Source organism: Choloepus didactylus, chromosome 7, assembly GCF_015220235.1.
Source record: "Choloepus didactylus isolate mChoDid1 chromosome 7, mChoDid1.pri, whole genome shotgun sequence".
Lineage (NCBI taxonomy): Eukaryota > Metazoa > Chordata > Mammalia > Pilosa > Megalonychidae > Choloepus > Choloepus didactylus.
The window spans coordinates 79,764,701-79,788,950 of record NC_051313.1 but is presented as its reverse complement, the minus strand read 5'-3'; the positions used below and the strand labels follow the sequence as shown (position 1 = coordinate 79,788,950).

Below are 24,250 nucleotides of genomic sequence, written 5' to 3'. Positions count from 1 at the left end.
TCCGGGTCTGGCAGCAAAGGATAATTACATTTACTGGGCATGGCCACTAGAGGGAGCTCTCGGCAAGGTCCTTTGGTGGGACCGCCCAAGGCGTCAGTTGGGAGCTGGGTTTGTCCCTGGGGGTGCAGCGGTAGACATTGGCGGGGCGGAAGGCCGCACGGGTGTGGCGGGAGGCTCCTCCCACTCAATTAGCGGGGATGCTTCCGCCTTCTCGTCAGTATCGCTATCTGACTCTGAGTCAGAGTCACTGGACCTCCGGCGGTTTGCCCTTACAGGAGCCGTCCGCTGACGAAACTGACTGGGTTTCTTGGAGCGCGCACCGTGCTTCTTGCAAGACAGAGGACGGGCTTAGGCCGGTAGCCGATTCTAGTTCAAGGACCGCACGGACGGTCTCCCATATGGGTACTAGAATCGGGTCCATACACACGCCCGTCTGGCGCGCTCGGTCTATGTCGCGACCGAGCTTCATCCAGAGGGTAGGCTAAGGCTGCCGGTGCAGGCAAACCAAGGGGCAAAAGTATCAACATCATCAAGAAAACGCTGAAGGGAGCTTTTCCTGACCGAGATACCCCGTTGTTTCAAAAGGTTCTTTAAGGGAGCTAAGAGAGGTGAACTTCCGGACTGCCCCATGATTGCAGTCGGCACTATACTTCAGTCACTCGGAGAGCTCTTCCGAGTCCCCCGGGGTCACCTGAAAACCCACGGGCCCTAACTATCATGTAATAAGACGCACTCACCTTCCCGCGCCTGATCAGGCGCGGGAAGTCCGCCGTAAGCTCGACGCGCAGCGCTGCTCTCCTCACAGAGGGACCGTCGAGAGCGAGGCAGGAGGAGGAGCTGCCCCGTACGGGCCACCACTTGTCCAGCGCTGCCCCGCTCGGTCCCCGGTTCCCGGCCGGCGAGGGGAAACAGGGAAGGAGAGAGAGAGATGCAGACTGCGCGAACTAACCTGGTCATGAATCACGACTCGAACCACACGGCAGTTGTGAAAGCAAGCCCTTTACTACAGCTAGATGAACATTCTGTGTTACTGGTTCCCACACGGGGCACGGCGCCTCGTGGGAGAGCAGCCTCGATGTGGCCGTCAGGCACGGCTCCTTGTGGGCTGTCTCACCCTACCCCGTCCGGGTAAGACCTTTTATACACAATTAACAACCAATAAGCTTCTAGGCTAGTATCGCGTATACAGGATTTCGATTGGTAGGAGCGGGTGGCGGATACATGCGTCACTATGCGGAAACAGGATGCAGGCGCCATCTTGGCTCACTCGATGGGCGGGGGGTAACTCTAGAGCAGGCTGCAGCGCATACGCTAGGCCCGATTCGGGAGGCGGCTTTCCACAACACACTCCCTAGGGAGTTATCATCTGCATTTGAATTGCTCCTTTGTCCCTCTGACTCTGTTGTCTCCACCACTGTCTAGGTTGAGCACTGTGAACTAAAAATGGCTGAGGCTGTCTCCACTGAGCCTCTCAGGTTGAGAGAGAAAAAGAGAAAGAAAGCCCCACTTCAGAGGTAGTCCATGGTCCCCCAGTTTTGCCCATCAGCCAGAGATAGCATCTGGTCTTCTGGGCTCCCTTTCCTGGGACACAGGAATTTTCTGGCTCTTTAAGGTCAGTTCTTACTAAAAGCCTCTTGTGTGCTTGTTAGGGGTTTGTCTATGTTTGTAGCTTGTATTCAGCAGTCCACATTTGTTAATTAAAACCCCAGTTGGAGCTGGGCTGAGCTATATTCAGTTGTTCCAGGACTGCTGGTTTCTCCTACAGTGAAGTTTTGCAGCCCAGCCTGCTGTGGGGTGAGGGAGCTCTGAGTACATTTCTGCAGTTTTTACTTACAGATTTTATGCTGTGATCTCAGCCATTCCACCCAATCCAGATTGGTGTACGATGCGTGGACAGTCACTGTTGTCCTCCAGCAGTTGTTCCAGATTATTTACTAGTTGTTCCTGGTTGTTTACTAGTTATTCCTGGGGACCAACTAAATTCCACTCCTCTCTATGTCACTATCTTTCTGCTCAATAAAGACATTTTTGAAATATCAATATGACCCTGTCAATCTCCATATAATACTCCAATATTGCCTGTATAAAAACAAGGTACCATTAATAAATATCAGTTTGTGCAAGATCTCCAAGCTATTAATGAAATTGTAGAAGACATCTACCCTGTGGAACCAAATCCATATACCTTACTTACTACATTATCTGGAGAGCTCTGTTGGTTCACCATCTTATATTTGAAAGATGCCTTTTACTGCATACCACTTGATCCAGAATCTCAAGAACTTTTTGCTTTTGAATGGGGATCCCATTACTAATATAAAACAACAATATTGTTGGACTTTTCTCCCACAAGGATTTAAAAATGCTCTCACAATATTTGGAGAAGTGCTAGCTAGAGATTTAAGGGAGTTACACTTGCAAGAAGGGGTTCTATTACAGTATGTAGATGATATCTTAATCACAAGTTGAACCCAAAAGCCATCAGATAAGAACACTATTCATACTCTGAATTTCTTGGCAAACTGAGGTTACAAAGTCTCAAAGAAAAAAGCCCAAATTTCATAATAGTTCAATACTTATGGTTTGAATTATCTCAAGGACAGAGAAATCTGTTGCTAGACCAGAGAGATACTTTAGCCCGAATAGCAGAGCCACTTGCAAGGAGGCAGCTTTGAGGATTCTTAGGAATGGCAGGATTCTGTAGAATTTGGATACCTAATTTTGGACTCACAGCAAAAGTCTTATATAAAGCCTTGACAGGATCTGAGCAAGAGACTCTAGATTGTACTACTGAATGTAAAAATGCCTTAAAAAAATAAAAAGAGAACTTTTAACAGCCCCAGCTCTGGGTCTCCCAGACCGCAGAAAACTTTGACTTTTTCATACATGAGAGACTAGGTATTGGATTAAGGGTGCTTACTCAAAAATTAGGAAATGCCAGACATCTTGTGGGCCTATTTTTCTAAACAGTTAGACCATACTACCCAAGGATGGCCAGTATGACTAAGGGCTGTAGCAGCTACCTGTGACAGCCTCAAGACGCTGAAAAATTCCCTTTAAGACAAGCCACCACTATGCATATGCCACACTATGTATTGCCATTGTTAGAACAGAAAGGCAAGTACTGGCTCACCACTGGACGGTTAGGTAAATATCAAGCCATTTTACTAGATAATCCCAACATCACTCTAAAAGCCTCATAAAGCCTAAACCCAGCTACCTTACTTCCAAGTTGTGAAGGGGAACTTGTGCTTGACTGTATACAAATAATTGATAAAGTCTATTCCAGCTGCCCAGATCTAGTCAATCAACCTTTAGAACATCCGCACATTGAGATGTACACTGATGGAAGCAGCTTCATGGAACAGGGACTTCGAAAAGCCAGTTATGCAGTAGTAACTCTACAAATAGTACTGGAAGTAGGGCCCTTTCACTAGGTACATCTGTATAATGAGCAGAACTTATTGCACTTACCAGAGCTTTACACCTGGGAAAGGGACAGCAGATAAACATATATATGGACTCTAAGTATGCATTTAATATAGTTCATGCTCATGGAGCCATTTGGAAAGAAAGAGAACTTCTGACATCTGATAAAAAGGAAATTGAGTATGCAAACATAATCTTAGCCTTATTGGAAGCAGTGATGTTGCCTATAGAGGTTGTCATAATACGTTGCTACAGTCATCAGAAAGGAGAAATGGACTTTATAAAAGGCAATCAAATAGCAGATCTAGAAGCAAGAACAGCAGCCAAACTAAAACTTCCATCCTCATCATTGGTACTTTCTCTGATACCAGATATAGGACAAAAATTTTTTTTCCTCTGTATTCAGCCCACAATTTGTTGATAGCAAAGAGTGGGGCTTTGACCTAAAAGACAGATGTTGGTTCTCAATCAAACATTCTGCACAAAAGAACAGAGGAAGGATGGATTTATAATAAGGATGGAGTAATTCTTATTCCTGAATACTTAATGGAAAGAGTCATTATTTGTTTACACCAAAGCACTCATTATGGAAGAGATGCCATGTATCAGTGGCTGAAAAATTATATTATAGGACCTAAGATGCAGAAAACCATTCAGAAGATAACACAAAACTGTTTAACTTGTGCTAAAAACAACCCAAACCCGGACCTCTGCCCCCTATGAAAGGAGTGCAAGTCAGGGGCACAACACCAGGTGAGGACTGGCAAATAGACTACTGTCATGCTAAAAGCATGTGGAAATTATAAATATCTTCTCATTTTAATAGATATATTCACCGGTTGGGTAGAGGCCTTTCCATTCAGGACAGAGCAAGCCTCAGAAGTAACGAAGGCACTCCTGAAATAAATAATCTCATGTTTTGGACTCCCATTTTCAATACCAAGTGATAATCAGTGGGCTTTTACATAAAAAAATTTACAGGAATTCTCAGGAGCACTGAATATACATTGGAAGTTACATGCATCTTGGAGACCACAATCTAATGGTAAAATGGAAAAGATGAGTCATACCCTGAAGAAAATGGTAGCAAAACTCTGCCAAGGGATTCATCTCTCATGGGATAAGTTACTTCCAGTGGCTTTGATGTGGGTAAGAGTAGCGCCCAGAAGCAGGCTCCCTTTGAGCCCATTTGAAATGGTATATGGGAGACCATTCCTAAAACAAGGTGGTATATGTACCTGGACTGAACAAGTCCAAGAATTAGAAACTAAGAAATGTTTTCAGTCATGAGGGGGCCACATTAGATGCAATTCACCAGTATGCCTCAAGTCGGCTCTCTTTCCCTACAGATGTTCCTTTAGATTAATTTATAGTCTGGGGACCAAATTCTTTAGAAAAAAAAAAAAGAAAGAAAAATCAATATCCAGTGGATCAGTTGGAAACAAAATGGGAAGATCCCTATGAAATCTTACTAACAATTCACTCCTCTGTCAAATTCGTGGGAGTGAAACCATGGGTACACCGTAGTAGGATAAAAATAGCACCTTCTAACCAACTTTTTCTCTCCTAGACTGCTTCACAGGACAAATATTGAAAAACTGCTGAGAATCCTGAAGAAGAAGAGGAAACTGACAAACTTCCAAGAGGCGGATATCAGTGCGAACCCCTAGAAGATTTAAAATATATCTTCAGGAAAACAGATAAGAACTAGAGCATTTATTTTATCTGAGTACCATTAAGTATATACAAAATGTTACAAATGTGTATGCTGCCCAAAGGATAAAACATCTTCACTTGTAGCTGAAAAGATAGATTACTATATAGGATCATTAGACTCCTCCTGATATGTATTTTTGGCATATCCCTGTTTTGTATCTATGCTGTAGTATAGCCCAAGGAACTGAAATATTATCAAGCACTAAAGTTTTCTTACCATAGGCACACTCCTATGCAGAATCAATCTGATTTCTGAGTATGTGGCCAATTACCTATGTCTAGTGTTTCTGGGTTACCCTGGTGGATATCAGCCCTCCAGGGAACTGACTGGAAGGAATTAAGAAAATTAATTAAAAAGATGCAAGAACAAAAAGAGATTCCAGATACCCTAGACATAACTAATGTAGATCCAAAGAAATGACCTTAACTTAGTTTCTAAGGTAACTAAGAAAAATGATTTCTTAGTTACCTTAGAAACCCCAGGACATCAACTTTCCTTTTCTTGTAACAGTGGAATGGGCCATTTAACATGCAAAACGATTAGACAATAAGGCTGAGCATTTAACTATTAGAGAAAAAGAGGGACATTTGGAAATTTGGGATGGCACGTTATGGCTAACACCTGGATATGGCAGAATAAGCCAGACAGCCCCTCTCTTTTGGGAACAACAGAATCATTCACAACAATATAATCCTTTCATTACAGGGAAAATGGGATGGCTGCCTCCAGAGCAATGTCTCCAAATCATAATATTACAGGAAAGCGACTGGTTTGGGACAGACTGGGTTAATAGACCTAATGTTTGCTCGGTAGCCCCGAATGGATCTCAGTGGTTATGCAGCACCAGTTTATGGCCTTGGTTGCCCCCAGGTTGAATAGGCAGATGCAGCTTGGATTTACCCTGGGCTCAAGGAAGTATTCATGAAGTTTTACCATCAGGAGCAAATCTACCATTGCTAAAAGCTCAGTGGGCCCGATCAGTATTTCATTGGTATGATCACCTAGTTGCTGTATTTCTGCCTTCATAAGGCATAGAGGATGTTATACTTAGGAAAGAGGCACTAAGCAATTTTACACAACGAGCCTTAAATTATAACCTTAACACTATATCTCTTTTAAATACTGAAATGATTCTAATGCAAAAAGCAGTACTACAGTATCAAATGGCTTTAGATGTATTAACAGTTTCACAAGGAGGGACACTGTTCTAGATAAAAATACTGAATGTTGTACCTATATACAGATGAATCTAATAATGTAACCGAAGTATTAGAAAATATGAAAAATCAAATTAATGCAATGACATTAGCTCCACCTCCTTTGGCATATTTGACCTGTTTAGCTGGCTTCTTACAGGAATAGGATCTTGGTTTTGTTCGGTATTACAAGCAGGACTAATGATATTTCTACCAATAATTGCATGCATACTTATCTTTAAAACATGTCTCTGTCTCTTATCCCAGCCTTGCCATAACTGGAATATGGGAAAAGCCTTAATATGCCAGAAAAAAACTGAGGTTAAGCAATATGTACAACTGCAATCTAAGAAGTTCCATTTCCCCAACCCCTAGGACCATACCCCTTTTCAGCCAAATTAGCCAGAGCAGTTATTGTCCAGACTCCCTCAAGATTGGTGAATGGTCAAATGACAGGGAGTTGTAACCGAGAAGTTAAGAATTAACAAATGATCATAATTATTAGACCATTATATAGATATTTCTTTTTACTAAGTGTATTAGAATAGCCAGAAGGAAATACCTGAAATCGTCAAATTGTAATCTAGTCACCTTGATCTTTGATGATTGTATAGCCTTTATCTTGTGCCCTTGTGATTGCAAAAGCTTTGTGGCTTACCTTCACTTGTATGCATTTATCCAGTTTTTTGACTTTAAAGTCTTATGATCACTAAAGATAGCCTCTAATGATTATTAATGAAGGGCCTTGGGTCAGCCCAAAACTAACTCCACCCCAAGTCCAAAGTTATGTTGATAACTGAAGCTGGATCTAACCAAAATGGGCCTGCCTGACATGCACAGTACCTTAGACTTTATGGTATGTCACCTATACCTCATTGTAATACTAAAAGTCATGCCCATCATCATATTAAGGCCGCCATTTTCTTACATATGTTCTGTGACTAAACATGTAATCAATCTGCACGTGTTCAATAATTAAATCACTTCTAATTACATCATCTGGGGCCATTGTACTCATGATACTAAAACCTGCCCATCTTTTGATACTATGAAACTATCAGAATTATTGAAGTTTGGGGAGATGGATTTTGGACTGGTAGGCCATCTGTTCTCCTGCTTAGTGCCTAGCAATAAAACTTTTTCTCTATTTGAAACCCCAGTATCTCAGGAATAGGTCATTTGAGCGCATTGGGCAAAAGAATCCACTGCCTTGGTCCGGTAACAAGAAGATTAAAATTCAATTCTTTTTATTTTTAAAAATTCTATCAGAACTGGTTATATCATTTGGTTAGATGAGTACATTCCTTATAAGTAGGCCCAAATAGGCCCCCCTTTTTGTGAAAAGCAAAACAGAACAACACAAAAAAACCAACTACATGAAAACAAAACTAGGTACAGAGACTGTGATTAATCTACCCCCCAACCCCAAAGAAAAACCAATGATAGTAAGGTACATAATCAGTAGTGCCTGTAGTGACATCCTTGCATATGGAGGAAAGTGCTTAAGATAGGTCTCAGTTTAACTTACAAGATATGGCTATAAAATAATGAGATTTATGAAGGAGAGAGATTTGAGAAATTGACTCTGAAGACAATTCTAGGAAGGAGGTTCCAAAAGTATTTTGAGGGATAGATAAATTGGAGAAAGGGTATATAATCTGCTAAGATTTGCATTCTCTTTTACATACATTTGTGTTTCTTTGAAAGAGTTTCTGTTGTGTCTCAGAGTCACTATTTTTGAGGTCAATATTTTCTGATTACTTCAGCTGGGAATGTATAATTTGAATGCTATGATACAGGTTTAAGAAATTGCCCTACCTTTGGATTGGCTTGCTAGTAGAACATAAAACTTGAAAAAGAATTCCAATTTTTACCTAGTGTGCTGGTTTGGATATATTATGTCCCCCAGAAAAGCCATGTTCTTTAATGTAATCTTGTGGGGGCAGACTTGTTAATCTTTTTGAATAGTGTGTGACATTTTGATGGAATGTTTCCATGGAGATGTGACCCATTCAACTGTGGGTGAGAACTTTGGTTATATTATTTCCATAGAGGTGTGACCCCATCCATTCAGGGTGGGTCATAATTATATCACTGGAGTCCTTTAAAGAGAGCTCACACAGAGAGCAGGGAAGACAAAACACCCCAAGAGAAGCTGAGAGAGAAATTTTGGAGAGAAGCTAAGAGCCAACACTGATGCTGATGCTTGGAGATGCTTGGAGATGCAGACAGAAGGATGTTTGGAGATGCTAAGCTAAGCGATGAAGCCCAGAGTTTGCCCCAGAGAGGCTAAGAGAGGACTTCCAGATGTTTAGAGAGAAATGCCCCAGGAGACCCAAGCAGAGGGCTGAGAGAAGCTAAGAGAGACTCAGAAGGCCAGAGACATTTTGGAGAAGCCATTTTGAAATGTAACCCAAAAGCAAAGGACCAGTAGATGCCAGCTACATGCCTTCCCAGCTGACAGAGGTATTCTGAATGCCACTGGCCTTCCTTCAGTGAAGGTATCCTCTTGTTGATGCCTTAGTTTGGACATTTTCATGGCCTTATAACTGTAACTTTGTAACATAATAAATCCCTTTATAAAAGCCAATTTATTTCTGATATTTTGCATAATGGCAGCATAAGCAAACTGGAAGACCTAGTTAAAACCCTGCCTCCTTCATCACTGTGCAGCAGATCTTTCTATCTGAAAACCTTGGAATATGTTCTAGCCCAGTTTCTTATGCTCTTTAGCTATGAGGGAAACAGATCAGTACAATCCTTTATTACATTTAAAAGTCCATGCCTTAAAAAATGCTTTTTATTATGAAAAATGTCAAATATGCACAAAAGTATAGAATGATAAACTGCTTTGAATATTCACCTGACTTCAATGATTATCAATAGTTTGCCAAATTTGTTTCTTCTATCTTCCAGATTTTCTACCACCTTGTACTTCCCTGCTCCCAAGTGCCAGCCCCTTCCCCCTTCACAACCATTGGACTATTTTAAAGCAAATTCCCTATGTCAGTTCATTTCATACATTTCAGGTAAGGAGTTAGAAAATAATTACAATGCCATTATCACATTAAACAGAATGTATAATAATTTCTTACTATCATCTATTACACATCCATATTCAAATTTCCCCATTTGTCTCAAAGATCTTTTTATAGTTAGTTTGTTAAAATCAGGATCCCAAATTGAAATTGGTTGCTATGTCTGTAAGCGTCTTTTAGCCTGTAATAGTTTTACCTTCTGTTTTGGTTTGCTAATGCTGCCATTATGCAAAATACCAGAAATGGACTGGCCTTTATAAAGGGGGTTTATTTGGTTACAAAGTTACAGTCTTAAGGCCATAAAGTGTCCAAGGTAAGGCATCAACAATAGGGTACCTACACTGAAGGATGGCCATTGGCTCTGGAAAACCTCTGTTAGCTCAAAAGGCACATGGCTGGCATCTGTTTGCTCCCAGGTTGCATTTCAAAATGGCATTCTTCAAAATGTTGCTCTTGGGGCATTTTGTCCTCTCTTAGCTCAGCTTCTCTTAAAAATGTCACTCTCAGTTGCTTTCTGGGGTCCCTCTGTGAGCTCTTTTTTTTTTTTTTTTGACCCCATTTTTCTACTCATCCATCCATACACTGGACAAAGGGGAGTGTGGTCCGTATGGCTTTCCCAATCACATTGTGTGAGCTCTTTTTATAGGACTCCAGTGAACTAATCAAGACCCACCCTGAATGGGTGGGGCCACATTTCCATGGAAACAATCAAGAGTTCACACCCTAATCAAAGGTGTCACTCACAGTTGGGTGGGTCACATCTCCATGGAAACACTCAATCAGAAGGTTCCAACCTAATCAACACTAACATGTGTGCCTCCACAAGACTGCATTAAAGAATATGGCTTTTTCTGGGGGACATAATATATACAAACCAGCACACCTTCTCTCCTTTGTCATTCCATTTATTTGTTAAAGAAACCAGGTCATTTGTTTTACAGAATTTTCCACACTTTGGCAGAATAATGTTGTAAAGTAAATGCCTTTTTTTTTTTCTTTTTAACTTTACCAATTATTCTTTTATTTTTTATTGCATACTTCATCTCTTTATAGAAAAAAAGACCTGGAACTCCTTAAAGTCCAGTTAATTGCCTGTCTTCTGATTCTTTTCAAGGTAGAGACCTAAATTATTGTGTATATATCATTACTATATACAATTTATAATTAACATTTTTGAGTTTCACTTTTTGCATACAATTTTACATATATTAACAGTATTTACTGGCTATATAACACTCTATGGTAGCAATAACAAGACATCAAAACTTACTTATCTATTTCCCAATTATTGGGCTTTAAAAAAAAAACTCTTATGAATGGAATTGCTAGAAAATCTTTGTTCAAGAATTTTTTTTTTTCTTTTAAATATGTCCTGGGCACACACACAAAAATAACAAGAATAATAATTAGAGTGAAAAAGAGCAATTGAAGTAAAAAAGTAAAAAAGAACACTGTGTGCTAATGAAGGTGTCAGGGATTGATTTAGGTGATGAATGTACAACTACATAATGGTACTGTGAACAATCGAAAGTGCAATTTGTTTTGTATGACTGCGTGGTATGTGAATATATCTCAATAAAATGAAGATAAAAAACAAACAAACAAACAAACAAACAAACAAACAAAAAAAACATATAGCCAACCTCAAAAGCAGGAAAAGAAAATCTCCAGAAATCTATAGACATGGCAGGGAGAAGTTGAAGCTTTGTTGCCCAAAAGAGGAATCAAACCTGATCTATGCCTTTGGGGTTGGGCAAATCTAGGGATGAGAGCTGAGACTGCTCCCCTATACCTGCAGGGGCTGTGAAATTACTGCATTGTCCAAGAATGGAGACCAGGAAAGCCCAAAGGCTCAGAGTCCCCAGAATGTGAGCCACCTCACCATTGATGGAAACAGGACACTTATTTACAAAGACTAAGAGAATTTATTATCCATAGACACAGCGATAGAACTACCAAAGAATGTACTTCAGCAAGAAGGTGAATAAATTCAGGAGAAGGAGTGGACATGGAGAAACACTGAACTTGGAAAAATCATAGCTGGATTTGGCAATGTATAATTTTTAATTTTGCCTTGGGAAATACATTTGTACTCAATGTCAAATATCATCCTGAAAAACAAATTCTTGCCTCTGAAAATTTTCACCTGTCTACTTATGTTACAACTTTCATAAGATGGATCAAAAACATTTGATTTTCTTAGTGTAATGCCCAGACTTGTACCACGAGTATCACAAACTGTTAAAAATGAAATTTATATATCCAGATAGTCATAATTAAGCTTATAGCTTGGGGTTGAGTAAAAAGAAGCAAAAGTTTTTAATTTGTACCTATTTTAAATACCAGTAAATATTGATATCTAAAGTGAGATGGAATTTGCAGTTTTAATCCAGAATAAATGATCTCAAACTCTAAATATACTAAAAAAAAAATAAAAAAATAAATAAATAAATAAATATGTCCTGGGCATATGCTGCTTAAAGGGAATTAGTATGGCAAAAGATAGATCAACTATAGAATTCTTATTGTATTCATGTAAATAGCTTTTCTAAGACTAATATACAATGCTACTGGTATGAGGACATAGGCAATTAAAAAATTTTGTTAATAGCATGAACTAGGTCAAAGTTATTTTAATTTTCATTTTTAATATTAGGAAATCTGTATATCATTCTAAGAATTGATTTAATTTGTATCTTCTCATCTGTACTATATCCTTTTATGAATTTGCCTCATAAGGAGTAGAAAACTTTTTCTAAAAAATATTAAGTACTTTATCCATTTCTTTTTTTGTCTTCCTGTTTAGGATATATTTTTCATTTTTCTTTCAGTTAGTCTCTTCTACCATGTCAATAATGGTTTTCAATTACTGTACGGTTTCCTTTGTACCACTAAAGGTATAAAAATCTAGTCTTTTTGATTTTTATATTTAACATTTAAACCGTCTGCAAGAAATTGTGTTACATGTAGAGTGGATCTAATTTATTTTTCCACAGTGATAGTCAGCTTGTTTTTCCATAGTAGTTATTAAATATTTCTTTCCAATTGGTTTATTACTCTTAAACATTCTATTCAGCACCAAAGAATATTTATAAATGTTGCTTAATAGCATGTTTTAAGGATTAGAAGGGTAAGGCTCCCATTGTTGTTCTTTGCCTAAGTTAAAAAGACATTTATCTTTACTTGTTTTCCTAAATATAGTTTATCACAATTCTGTCAAATTACATAAAGTATCCAGTTGGAATGTTAAATGCCGCACATTGGAATACCTTTTGATGTCATTTCACATGCATTATATAACTTAATTCTTACAATAATTCTGTAAGGAATTATTTCTGTTTTATCCATGGTAAAAATGGAAGCTCAGAGTGATTTTCCCAAGATTATGCAACTGGTAAGTAGAGACACAAGGACTAAAATTCTGGTTTTGGAACTCCCCATTTAGTAATTTCCCATTATACTAGGAAGTTTCTCATGGGAATATGGTCTTTTAAATTTAGTTCCTCCAATCTGTAACAATTTGCTTCTATTTAAGCATCTTTCTTAATTTACCCAATACAGTTTCATAACCTTCTATAAATGGCTCATGTAAATTAATACCCAAACATTTTAAAAGTTGTAGCTTGTCATTGTTAGGCTCTAGAAATGAGATTCATTTTTATATGAGTGAGGCCTTAATGATATTTGTCCTTTTGTTTCTGGCTTATTTCATGCAACATAATGTCCTCAAGTTTCAGAGATTCATTTTTAAAATTGTATATCCTACAACATCTTGAATTAGTCTTTTGCTAGTACATTTACATATTATATGTTTTGCTAGTTATACAGGTATGTTAACAGATTTACCGTACAGAAAAGGTAGCTGTCTAGAGGAAAAGTACACAAATGTATACTGCTTTTCTTTCCTATCTTTCTCACTTATGTTTTATTGTAGTGACACACTTCTTCAACTACATATAAATAAAAATGGTACCAAGATTGCTTAGTTTCTCCCTGAGAAATGTCTTTTGTATTTTCTCAATGGTAATATTATTCTTGGTTTTAAGAAATTACCACACTTACTGGAGAAGCCTATGAAGTCATTACCAGAGGCAATTAAATCAAAGATGGTGAATTTTATTGATATTTTAAAAGCTATCTGTTGTTAATACCTTGGAATTTTATCATTTGTTCTGTTGATTTCATGGTTGTTCTGTCAAACACCAGCCTTGTAATCTTGAGTCATAACAGTTATTGTCATTTGTTTCTGCAATATTTGCCTGTATTTTGTTCTCCATTCTGCATATCTGTTCAGAATGAGACCCTTTAAAAAATCTGCTTGACTTTAGGTATGGAGGTCATATTTGCCTCAAAATGCAATTGGTAGTCTATCATCTTTTCATGATATATACTGGGTATTATTTATTCTTTAAACCTTTGAAAAAGTTCACCAATAAGGTCATAAGGGTCAAAGTCCAATTCAGCAGAAAACTATACTAAGTTATAACATTTCCTAAATTTTTAAATGCTTTTCATTTGTTACAAAAGAAAATTTTATTTTGTAGTCATTTAAATTAAAAAAAATATATTCATTTTGATAGTTTTCAATAGGTCTGCATTACCTCTATCCTCCATTTTATTTATCATCTTACAATTGGTTTCATTGTAATTACTAGTTTTTAGGTCTATTTCAGGCATTTCAGTTGTTTTGATAGGTTTAAACCTTAGGATCCACCCAATACCCTGCCATATTCAAAAATACATCAATACTAATATACCAGTTAATGTCTTCTCTCCTTTCAGTAAACTATAAATTATTTAAATGTTTCTTGTGTTATTTTCCTCAGATATAGAAAAGCAACAAGACTATTCAGTGCATATTTTAGCCTAGTGACATTTGGATTTCATACACAATCTTCAGATCAAAAATTACTTTATTAAAGATAATTATTTTGTTAAAACATAGCCAAATTCTGCTTTAAGGAGATACATAAATCTAAAAAATATGTATATTTTTAATCAGTCTTAATCTTCATGTCTCTGATTCAATAAGCTGAGAGACCAGTGGGGTCCCCGATGTCTATCTTCACCAGTAATACTAGATTCTGATTTTCATGAGCACTTTTCCCTTTTCCTATAGTGCTACCCTCTTCTAGTAGTGAAAGTCAGTGGAAACATCAAGAGTTGTAGAATATAAGCCTGGATTCCAAAGTTCCCTATTCCACATACCAGACTCTGAACAAATTATTAATTGTTAGGTTTTTCAATCAAGAAGAGAAGTGACGAAAACTCGATCAAAAGTAGTTTTATCGTCTGGCTGTGCGCAGGGGGGCTGAAGCCTAAGAAAATGGCGACAGCCCTGAGCCAAAGTACTGTAGGGATTATAAAGGATGGCTGGTGGGAAGTTCTTTGTCCAGGGAAGGGGAGGCTGGCAGGTCTAGGTACGGCAGTTTCTCAGTGGCTACTTTTGGGAAAGGCAGTAGCTGGCAAGTTTCCACTGGCTGGCTTGAAAGCAGGGGCTTGGAAGTGGGAAGCTTAAAATGTTAACATTCAGGATTCCTAAGGGTGGGGGCACCCTTAGGTGCAGACCCACAAGGTTCCTAGGGCTGGGGCAGTGACTTATTGCAGATCTGCAGGGTTCCTAGAGAGGGGTGAGGGCTCTATGGCAAAATTCCTAAGGGTGGGGTGGGGTGAGGGCCCAGAGCCTGAACCTACTTTAATAATTAAGTCTCTATTTCCTCTTTGAAACTTATGCAATAATATCTGCCTCACAGAGCTGCTGAGAAGCTATAATGAGAAAGCACAATATGAAGTGCCTAGCACAATAATAAATGCTCTGTGCCAAAGTAAAACTCATCATTACCAGCTCTCTTCCTAAAGGATTATCCTTCTCTGCATGGGGAATGGAAATGAGACTAAAAGAGGGGGTTCACCTCTTCTGGTATCTCCACACTTTTCCACTACTGGAGTGTAACCAGTTTTGTAACTTCTGGTGGTTCTGGAAAAAAAATGTTTCCATCCTCTAGAGCACAGAAAGAAGGCAGACTTGATCAGGAAGGGTATGTTATCTCATTATTTGTAGGATGGAATACAACCAAAGGGGCATGTTAAATACTCCTTTGATTCACTACTAACACTTGTAATTTAGTGTTGCTCATTAAAGTGGCAGAGTCAACATGATGGTTATTTCATCCTCATTAAGATACCTCAGGTAATCTATTTACAGATGGTTTTAAAACCACCTCAGAGAGTTTCTCCTTAGGAATTTCAGAATAACCAATCTGAAGTATATTTTCCTGGGGCAATTTAATTTTTCTTTTGGTCTGAGCTACTTGTTAGAAATTCTTTTCTTTAGGGTTGGTCTTTACTGAATTTCTTGCTACAGCAGTGCTCTGCAGAAATTTTCTTAACTATTCTAACAGGTCAAACTTATCTCCTAAATTCTCTTTGGAATGAACCTCCCAAGAATGAGCTCTTAAACTACTAACTGAACTCTCCAACTCTTTTTGTAATGTAGAAGCCTGTGGTGGTGTCATTCACTGCCTGTTCCAGTTTGCTAATGCTGCCTTTATGCAAAATACCAGAAATAGGTTGGCTTTTCAAAAGGGGGTTTATTTCTTTACAAATTTACAGTCCTAAGGCCATAAAAATGTCCAAACTAAGGCATCAACAAGAGGATGCCTTCACTGAAGACTGGCATTGCTATGTGGAGCACCTCTGTCAGCTGGGAAGGCATTTGGCTGGCGTCTGCTTGCTCCCAGGTTGAGTTTCAAAATGACTTTCTCCAAAATGTCTCTGGGCTTGTCTCTCTTAGCCTCTTCAGCTCCTGTGCATCTAACGATCTGGGGGTCCTCTCTTAGTTTCTCTGGAGCAAACTCTGGGCTAGCATCTCTTAGCTTAGCATCTCCAAATGTCTTTCTTTCTGCAACTCTAAGCGTCACTCCAAAAGTCAGTGTATTAGTTAGGGTTCTCTAGGGAAACAGAAATCAACAAGAGATATCTATAAATATAAGATTTTATAAAAGTGTCTCATGCAACTGTGGGTATGCATGAGTCCAAATTCTGTAGGGCAGGCAGCAAACTGGCAACTCCAAATTGGCAACTTCAACAAACTCCTCAGGAAATGCTTCACTGGTCAGCCAAAGAAGAAGTGAAGGTCCTCTGTCTGTCTCACTTAAAAGTCTTCAACTGATTGGATTAAATCCAGCTGACTGCATTCTCTCATTGTGGAAGACATGCCTTTCATTGACATCATCAGTCACAGCTGCAGCCAATGACTGATTTAATAAACCAGCCTGTTGGTTTATTAACCAGCCACAAACATCCTTGCAGCAACGGTTAGGCCAGTGCTTGCTTGACCAGACACCTGGGTACCATCACCTGGCCAAGTTGACACATGAACCTAACCATCAAAGTCCACCCCTTGTCGACTTGGCAGTTATAAACGTCACCTAAAACCATAATTTATCTCTAAGTAGAGAACAATAACAGATATATATTTTGCCTAACAGTACTCTGCTGTCCAGTGTACAACCAGAAATGCACTAAATCTCTGCAGAATAGGGTGCAAGTACTTGGGTGACTTTAACCCTTAAAATTGATTTCCTTTAACTTAAATACAGCAAAATGAACAACACAGCTTATGTCATATGATAAGGGGATAAGACAGAATAAAGAAAAGATATTTGCTTTACAGACAAATACAAACATAATTGTAACAAAACAAGGAGGAAATATTCATGACATCATAGTCTTCGTTTCTGTAACTGGTCACATGGCCGTAGTTCATATTTATCACTACCTTCTTCCACTACCCATTCCATGTTCCCTTTACCCTCAGCAAGCACTTCAGCTGGCTGTGGTTCTTGGCCTGGTGGGGTGACCCAAACCTTCATTCCTGAAGTTTCTTGGCCTTGGTAGTCCTGCTTGGATTGGGTTGTTGCAGTTTTCCATTGACTTTAATCACAGGGCACGGTAGTACTAAGAGATGCCCCAGGGGATCTCCTGTATTCCAGGAAAACTCTTCTTTACTTCCACTGTGTAGTTGCAGTGCTATTTCCCCTTGATAGTCAGGATCAATCACCCCAGCCAGTACAGTAATCCCCTTCCTTGCCTGTTGATTCAGAGGGATAAGAAGCCCAAAGTGGCTAGGTGGCAGTCTTAACTTCCAGTTCAATGGGATTATTGTGTTTCCTAGTGGAAGCACTCCTGCTTTTGGAACAAAGACTTGTGGACCAGCAGGGCTTAGGCTTGCAGGGACAGGAAGCAAAAATTTACCTAGTGGATCACTAGGAGTGATAGTGAGTGGTGCCACTCCTGTTTCCACCCCTTGATTCCTGGACCCATGAATCCTGGCTATGGGAGAAACAGCACCATAGAGTGGACAGTGATTCAGAGCATACACAGCCTCCTGGAGAACACTGCCCCAACCCTGCAAGGTATTGCCACCTAGTTGGTGCTGTAATTGAGTCTTCAAGTGATTGGATTAAATACAGCTGACTGCATTCTCTCATTGTGGAAGACATGCCCTTCGTTGACATCATCAGTCACAGCTGCAGCCAATTGACTGATGATTTAATAAACCAGCCTGTTGGCTTATTAACTGCCACAAACATCCTCAGAGCAACAGTTAGGGCAGTGCTTCCTTGACCAGATACCTGGGTACCATCACCTGGCCAAGTTGACACATGAACCTAACCATAACAGTCAGCAAACCTCTCTCCAGAAATCTTTCTCTTATAGGACTCCAGTGATTTAAGACCCACCCTGAATGGGCATAGTCCATATCTCCATGGGGATAATTTAATCAAAGTTCTAGCCCACAGTTGATTGAGTCACATCTCCATGGAAACACTCAAAAGATTAATGTCTGTGCTCACAAGATTACATTAAAGAATATGGCTTTTGGGGGGACAAAATATATCCAAACTGGCACACTGCCCCAGTTGGTTATATGGGTCAGGTTGATGAATTATTTTGCAAGATGTATTTTAAACATCAGACTTCCACAAAGAATAAAGGATCATGCAAAGATAATCTTTTTAACAATCATAGACAAATGTATTGTATCATATTGGCACTTGCATTAGTTGCAATGCCATCATCATGGCCGCAGGTCTATAATACAAGAGAACCAAATAATTTACTTTGTGTGTTTTTCACTATTCAAAAAGATCTCCACAGAAAGCAGAGGTGATAGTAACTTATAATGGCTGCAAAAGTATTTAAACTATTCCTTAGATATTAATTTTTCTGTAGACCATGGTAAAATCTAAAGATCATTAGCAGATACAATATTACCTTCCTTTAAGCAGAGTTCCTAATATGGACCCCTCATATATGTACCTAATTCCAAAATAAAGCTAATGCAGTTTAAGATTCTGGAATATGGAGTCTATTTGGCAACCAACAACCAACCAACCAACCAATAAACCCAATAGCCAATAAATCAGTTATTGACAGATTAACAAAGACATCTGTTCTAGTTTGCTAATGCTGCCAGAATGCAAAACACTAGAGATGGATTGGCTTTTATAAGGTTTATTTCATTACAAGTTACTTAAGGCCATAAATGTCCAAGGTAACACATCAGCAATCAGGTACCATCACTGGAGGATGGCTAATGGTGTCCGGAAAACCTCTGTTAGCTGGGAAGTCACGTGGCTGGCATCTGCTCCAAAGTTCTGGTTTCAAAATGGCTTTCTCCCAGGATGTTCCTCTCTAGGCCACAGCTCCTCTTCAAAATGTCACTCTTGGTTGCTCTTGGGGCATTTGTCCTCTCTTAGCTTCTCTGGAGCAAGAGTCTGCTTCCAACGGCCGTCTTCGAAATGTCTCTCATCTGCAGCTCCTGTGCTTTCTTCAAAGTGTCCCTCTTGGCTGTAGCAAGCTTGCTCCTTCTATCTGAGCTTATATAGTGCTCCAGTAATTTAATCCAGACCCACCCTGAATGGGCGGGTCAACACTTCCATGGAAATTATCCAATCAGACTCATCACCCACAGTTGGGTGGGGCACATCTCCATGGGAACACTCAAAGAATTACAATCTAATTAACATTGATAGGTCTGCCAACACAAGACTACATCAAAGATAATGGTGTTTGGGGGGACATAATACATTCAAACTGGCACATTCAACCCCCCTGGACCCCAAAAGGACATTATCTTTCCATATAAAAAATACATTCATCCCACAATATCACAGAAACTAAAATCATTTCACTAACAATAGTTAAGTACCAGATCCTATCAAAATTAATTATAGGCTTGGTCAGTTCTAAGGCATAATTTTCCTTTAGCTGTAGATCTGTGAACTTAGAACAAGTTATGTGCTTTCAATATACAAAGGAGGGAAATTCATAGGATAAACATTCCCATTGTCATAAGGAGAAACAGTGAAGAAAACAGGGTTAACAGAACGAAAACAGTTCCTAAAACCTTCAGGACAAACTCCATTAGATTTCAAAGTCTGAGAGTCATTTACAGAATGATGTTGCATCCTTGGGGCTTGAGATAACAGGAGTCTAACCCTTCCTGAGGGCTTTTTTGGCAGCTCTTTCCTCTCCAAATGCTCGGATGAGTTCTCTAAAGTATCCACACACTGGGGAGACCACCTTCTTGGCTCCACCCTCCTCAAACATTGGGGCAGCATCCAGATTCCCTTCCATTTCTGAGGCACACACTGAACCCCATCAGAACAGTGTGGTGGCAGCCAGGCTCTCCCCAATTCCCTGGGAATGTGCTCCACCCTCTTTGGGGCCTGGGGTGGCAGAACATTTCCTGAGCATCGAGGCGGAAGGCCCACCCTTGACCTCCAGGGCAAACTCACCCTTTCCATGCATGTGGGCCACTCTGCTCTCCCAGCCCAATGCCTCTTGACTCCAGACCTCAACCTCTATGGCTCTGTCTTTGAAGAAATCTTTTCTTCAATTTGTTCCTTGTCTGTCTCCTCCAGTCTAGAACTGCAGTGGCTCTATGTTCCAGTTTGAATGTATTGTGTCCCCCAAACGCCATTATCTTTGATGTATTCTTGTGGGGCAGACGTTTTGGTGCTGATTAGATTTGCTTGGAATGTGCCCCACCCAGCTGTGGGTGATGACTCTGATGAGATATTCCCATGGAGGCATGGCCCCACCCATTCAGGGTGGGCCTTGATCAGTGGAGCCATATAAATGAGCTGACTCAAAGAGAAGGGACTCAGTGCAGCTGTGAGTGATGTTTTGAAGAGGAGAAAGCTTGTTAGAGAGGAATGTCCTGGGAGAAAGCCATTTTGAAACCAGAACTTTGGCGCAGACACCAGCCACTTGCCTTCTCAGCTAACAAAGGTTTTCTGGACACCATTGGCCATCCTCCAGTGAAGGTACCCGATGGTTGATGTGTTACCTTGCACACTTTATGGCCTTAAGACTGTTACTGTGTAACCAAATAAACCCCCTTTTATAAAAGCCAATCCATTTCTGGTGTTTTGCATTCTGGCAGCATTAGCAAACTAGAACACTCCATCTATAAAGATCTTGCAAAAATTCTGTTGGCTTCGCATGAAGCACACAGGGGTCAAAGCCATCAGACAATAAGACTTTCCACAAATCCTTTCTGCTTAACTCCTTTTCCAATCTTGGCTTGTACTGAAATGGTGGCTGGGTTCCATGTTTGGTTACATCCTCACATTGGGCTGTAGCTTCTAGGATTCCACCCCTGGAAGCCTGTAATTTTCCAAGCCATCAGCTTCTGGTTTCTTTGAACCCAGGTGTTCAGTTCTAAGTTTATCTCTCTCCGCTCTCATTTTACTATAAGCTTCAAGAAGAAGCCAGGGTACATCCTCCACATGTAGTCTGGAGATCTCCTCAGCTAAGTATTCTAGGTTGTCACTTTCAAATTCTTCCTTCCATCTGACACCAGAACTCAGTTTTGCCAAATTCTCTGCCACTTTAAAAGAAGGATCACCTTTCTTCCAGTTCGCAACAACGCATTCATCATTTCTGTTCAAGGCCTTGTCAGAAGTATCTTTAGAGTCCATATTTCCACAAACAGTCTCTTCAAAGCAGTTTAGGCCTTTTCTATCAAGCTCCTCACAATACTTCCAGAATCTTCCCCTTATCTGTTTAAAAAGCTGCTCCAACATGTTTGGTATTTGCAAACTCAGCAGCAAAATTACCCCACTTTTCTGGTACCAAAATCTGTTCCAGTTTGCTAATGTTGCCAGAATGCAAAACACCAGAGATGGATTGGCTTTTATAAAAAGGGGTTTATTTGGTTACACAGTTACAGTCTTAAGGCCGTAAGTGTCACAAGTAACAACACATCAGCAATCAGGTACCTTCACTGGAGGTTGGCCAATGGTGTCCGGAAAACCTCTGTTAGCTGGGAAGTCACGTGGCTGGCATCTGCTCCAAAGTTCTGGTTTCAAAATGGCTTTCTCCCAGGATGTTCCTCTCTAGGCCACAGCTCCTCTTCAAAATGTCACTCTTGGTTGCTCTTGGGGTATTTGTCCTCTCTTAGCTTCTCTGGAGCAAGAGTCTGCTTCCAATGGCTGTCTTCAAAATGTCTGTCATCTGCAGCTCCTGTGCATTCTTCAGAGTGTCCCTCTTGGCTGTAACAAGCTTGCTCCTTCAGTCTGAGCTTATATAGTTCTCCAGTAATTTAATCCAGACCCACTCTGAATGGGCGGGCCAACACTTCCATGGAAATTATCCAATCAGACTCATCACCCACAGTTGGGTGGGGCACATCTCCATGGGAACATTCAAAGAATTACAATCTAATTAACACTGATAGGTCTGCCCACACAAGATTACATCAAAGATACTGGTATTTGTGGGGACATAATACATTCAAACTGGCACAACATCCAAATGACTGAATGTCTCAAAGAAAGTTAAAGACAATATCTGCATACATAGCATTTATCATATAAGCATTTCTAATATAGTTAACTGTCATTTAAATGAGAATATTCTGATGCCAGGATGAAGGTCCAAGATGGAATTTCCAGTTTGCTCTTTTCTAATTTTAAAAGTGATTCCCTGGGCTTTCTAGGTTTTTTATTTCTTCAGTGGATTCCAGTTTGGCCATTGTTATATTATTGGTTCCAGGAGTCTCTGATTGCTTATCATCACCATCAAAGATAATGTCTTCTGGATTTGGAGGTGGGGGGCAGAATTCTTCACTTGGTAAGAGCTCCTGGGAAAGTGTCTCCACTTGCTTGACTGCATGCTCATTTCCCAGATAACAGTTAGGCCCAGAACAGATATAAACCCGGGAAGGTAAGCCATTGTATGAGCTTCTGCTAATTCCAGAGGAATCTCTCATGTTATAATAAAGAGCCCACAAGAGTCTTGGCTTTGCAAGTTCTTCCTTATCTATTTCTGTTTCATCATATGGAGTGAATACTATTTTCACCAGTGATTCTAAATCTTCTCTTGCTGTTTTAGAAGATGGTCAAGTCAGATAACTTTCAAGTCAGATTGAAAGTTATTAAGAAGTAAACTTTCAGAGTTTTTTTAAAAAATACACTTTCTTGATAAATGCACTTAAGGTAGTTGCATAGGTGGGTGTCCTTGTTCTTAAGAGGAATACATGGCAATATGGGGTGTTCTGGGAGCATGATGTGTGCAGCCTATGCTCAAGTGTTCAGAAAATGGATTGATAAATAGATGGATGAACAAATGGATGGACAGATGGATGGATGGGTGGATGGGTGGGATGGTGTGGCAGATGTGGCAAAGTGCTGGGATTGGTGAATCTGGCTATCTGGGGATGGGGGTGTAAAGGTGTGTTGGAGCTCTCTGTGTGGGGTTTGTATTGTTTTTGTGACTGTCCTGTAAGTTTGAGAATATTTCAAAATAAAAGGTTAAAAAATACCACTTTCATTTGTTGGGAAGCAACAAATTACTTTAAAAAAAATAAAGATTTTGGGGGTGGGGCAAGATGGCAGAGTGGTGAGGTGTATGTTTCAGTTACTCCTCCAGGGAAGTAGGTAGAAAGCCAGGAACTGCATGGACTGGACACCGCAGAGCAATTTGACTTTGGGCATACTTCATACAACACTCATGAACATGTGAAACTGCTAAGATCAGTGAAATCTGTTAAGTTTTTTGTGGCCAGAGGACCCACACCCCTCCCTGCCAGGCTCAGTCCCATGGGAGGAGGGGCCATCAGCACTGGGAATGAAGAGGGAGAACTGCAGTGGTGGCTCTTATCAGAAACTCATTCTACTGATCCAAACTCCAATCATAGATAGGCTGAGACCAGACACCAGAGAATCTGGGAGCAGCCAGCCTGGTGGAGAGAAGATAGGGATAGCAAAAACAGCAAGAAAAACTCAGAAATAAAAGCAGAGGCTTTTTGGAGTTCTGGTGAACATAGAAAGGGGAAGGGCAGAGCTCAGGCCCTGAGGCTTATATGCAAATCCAGAAGAAAAACTGTCTCTCTGACCCCTGGACCTTTCCTTAGTGGCCCTAATTGCTTTGTCTCTCAGCATTTCAATAACCCATTAGATCTATGAGAAGGGCCTTTTTTTTTTCTTTTTCTAAAACAATTACTCTAAGAAGCCCAATACAGAAAGCCTCAAAGACTTGTAATTTGGGCAGGTCAAGACAAGAGTAGAACTAAGAGATCTCCGAGACAAAAGGCAATAATCCAATGGCCAACCACAACTTCCCAAGAAAAGGGGGGTGTCCTCTCACAGCCATCATCCTGGTGGACAGGGAACACTCCTGTCCGTCGCCAGCCCCATAGCCCAGAGCTGCCCCAGACAACCCAGTGTGATGGAAGTGCTTCCAATAACATGCATACACCACAAAATTGGGCATGGACATTAGCCTTCCCTGCATCCTCAGCTGGTTGTCCCAGAGTTGGGAAGGTGGAACAGTGTGAATTAACACACACCATTCAG

At 40.1% G+C, this 24,250-nt stretch overlaps 1 protein-coding gene across 1 annotated transcript in view; it reads left to right on the top strand.

Annotated features, from left to right (window-relative positions):
- The first annotated feature begins 10,479 nt into the window (after positions 1 to 10,479).
- CD109 (CD109 molecule) overlaps positions 10,480 to 24,250 on the top strand; it is a 243,344-nt gene continuing 229,573 nt past the window's right edge. The window contains exon 1 of the mRNA XM_037844053.1: positions 10,480 to 10,494. The gene's annotated coding sequence lies outside the window, so the exon portion shown is untranslated. The remainder of the gene's footprint in view (positions 10,495 to 24,250) is intronic.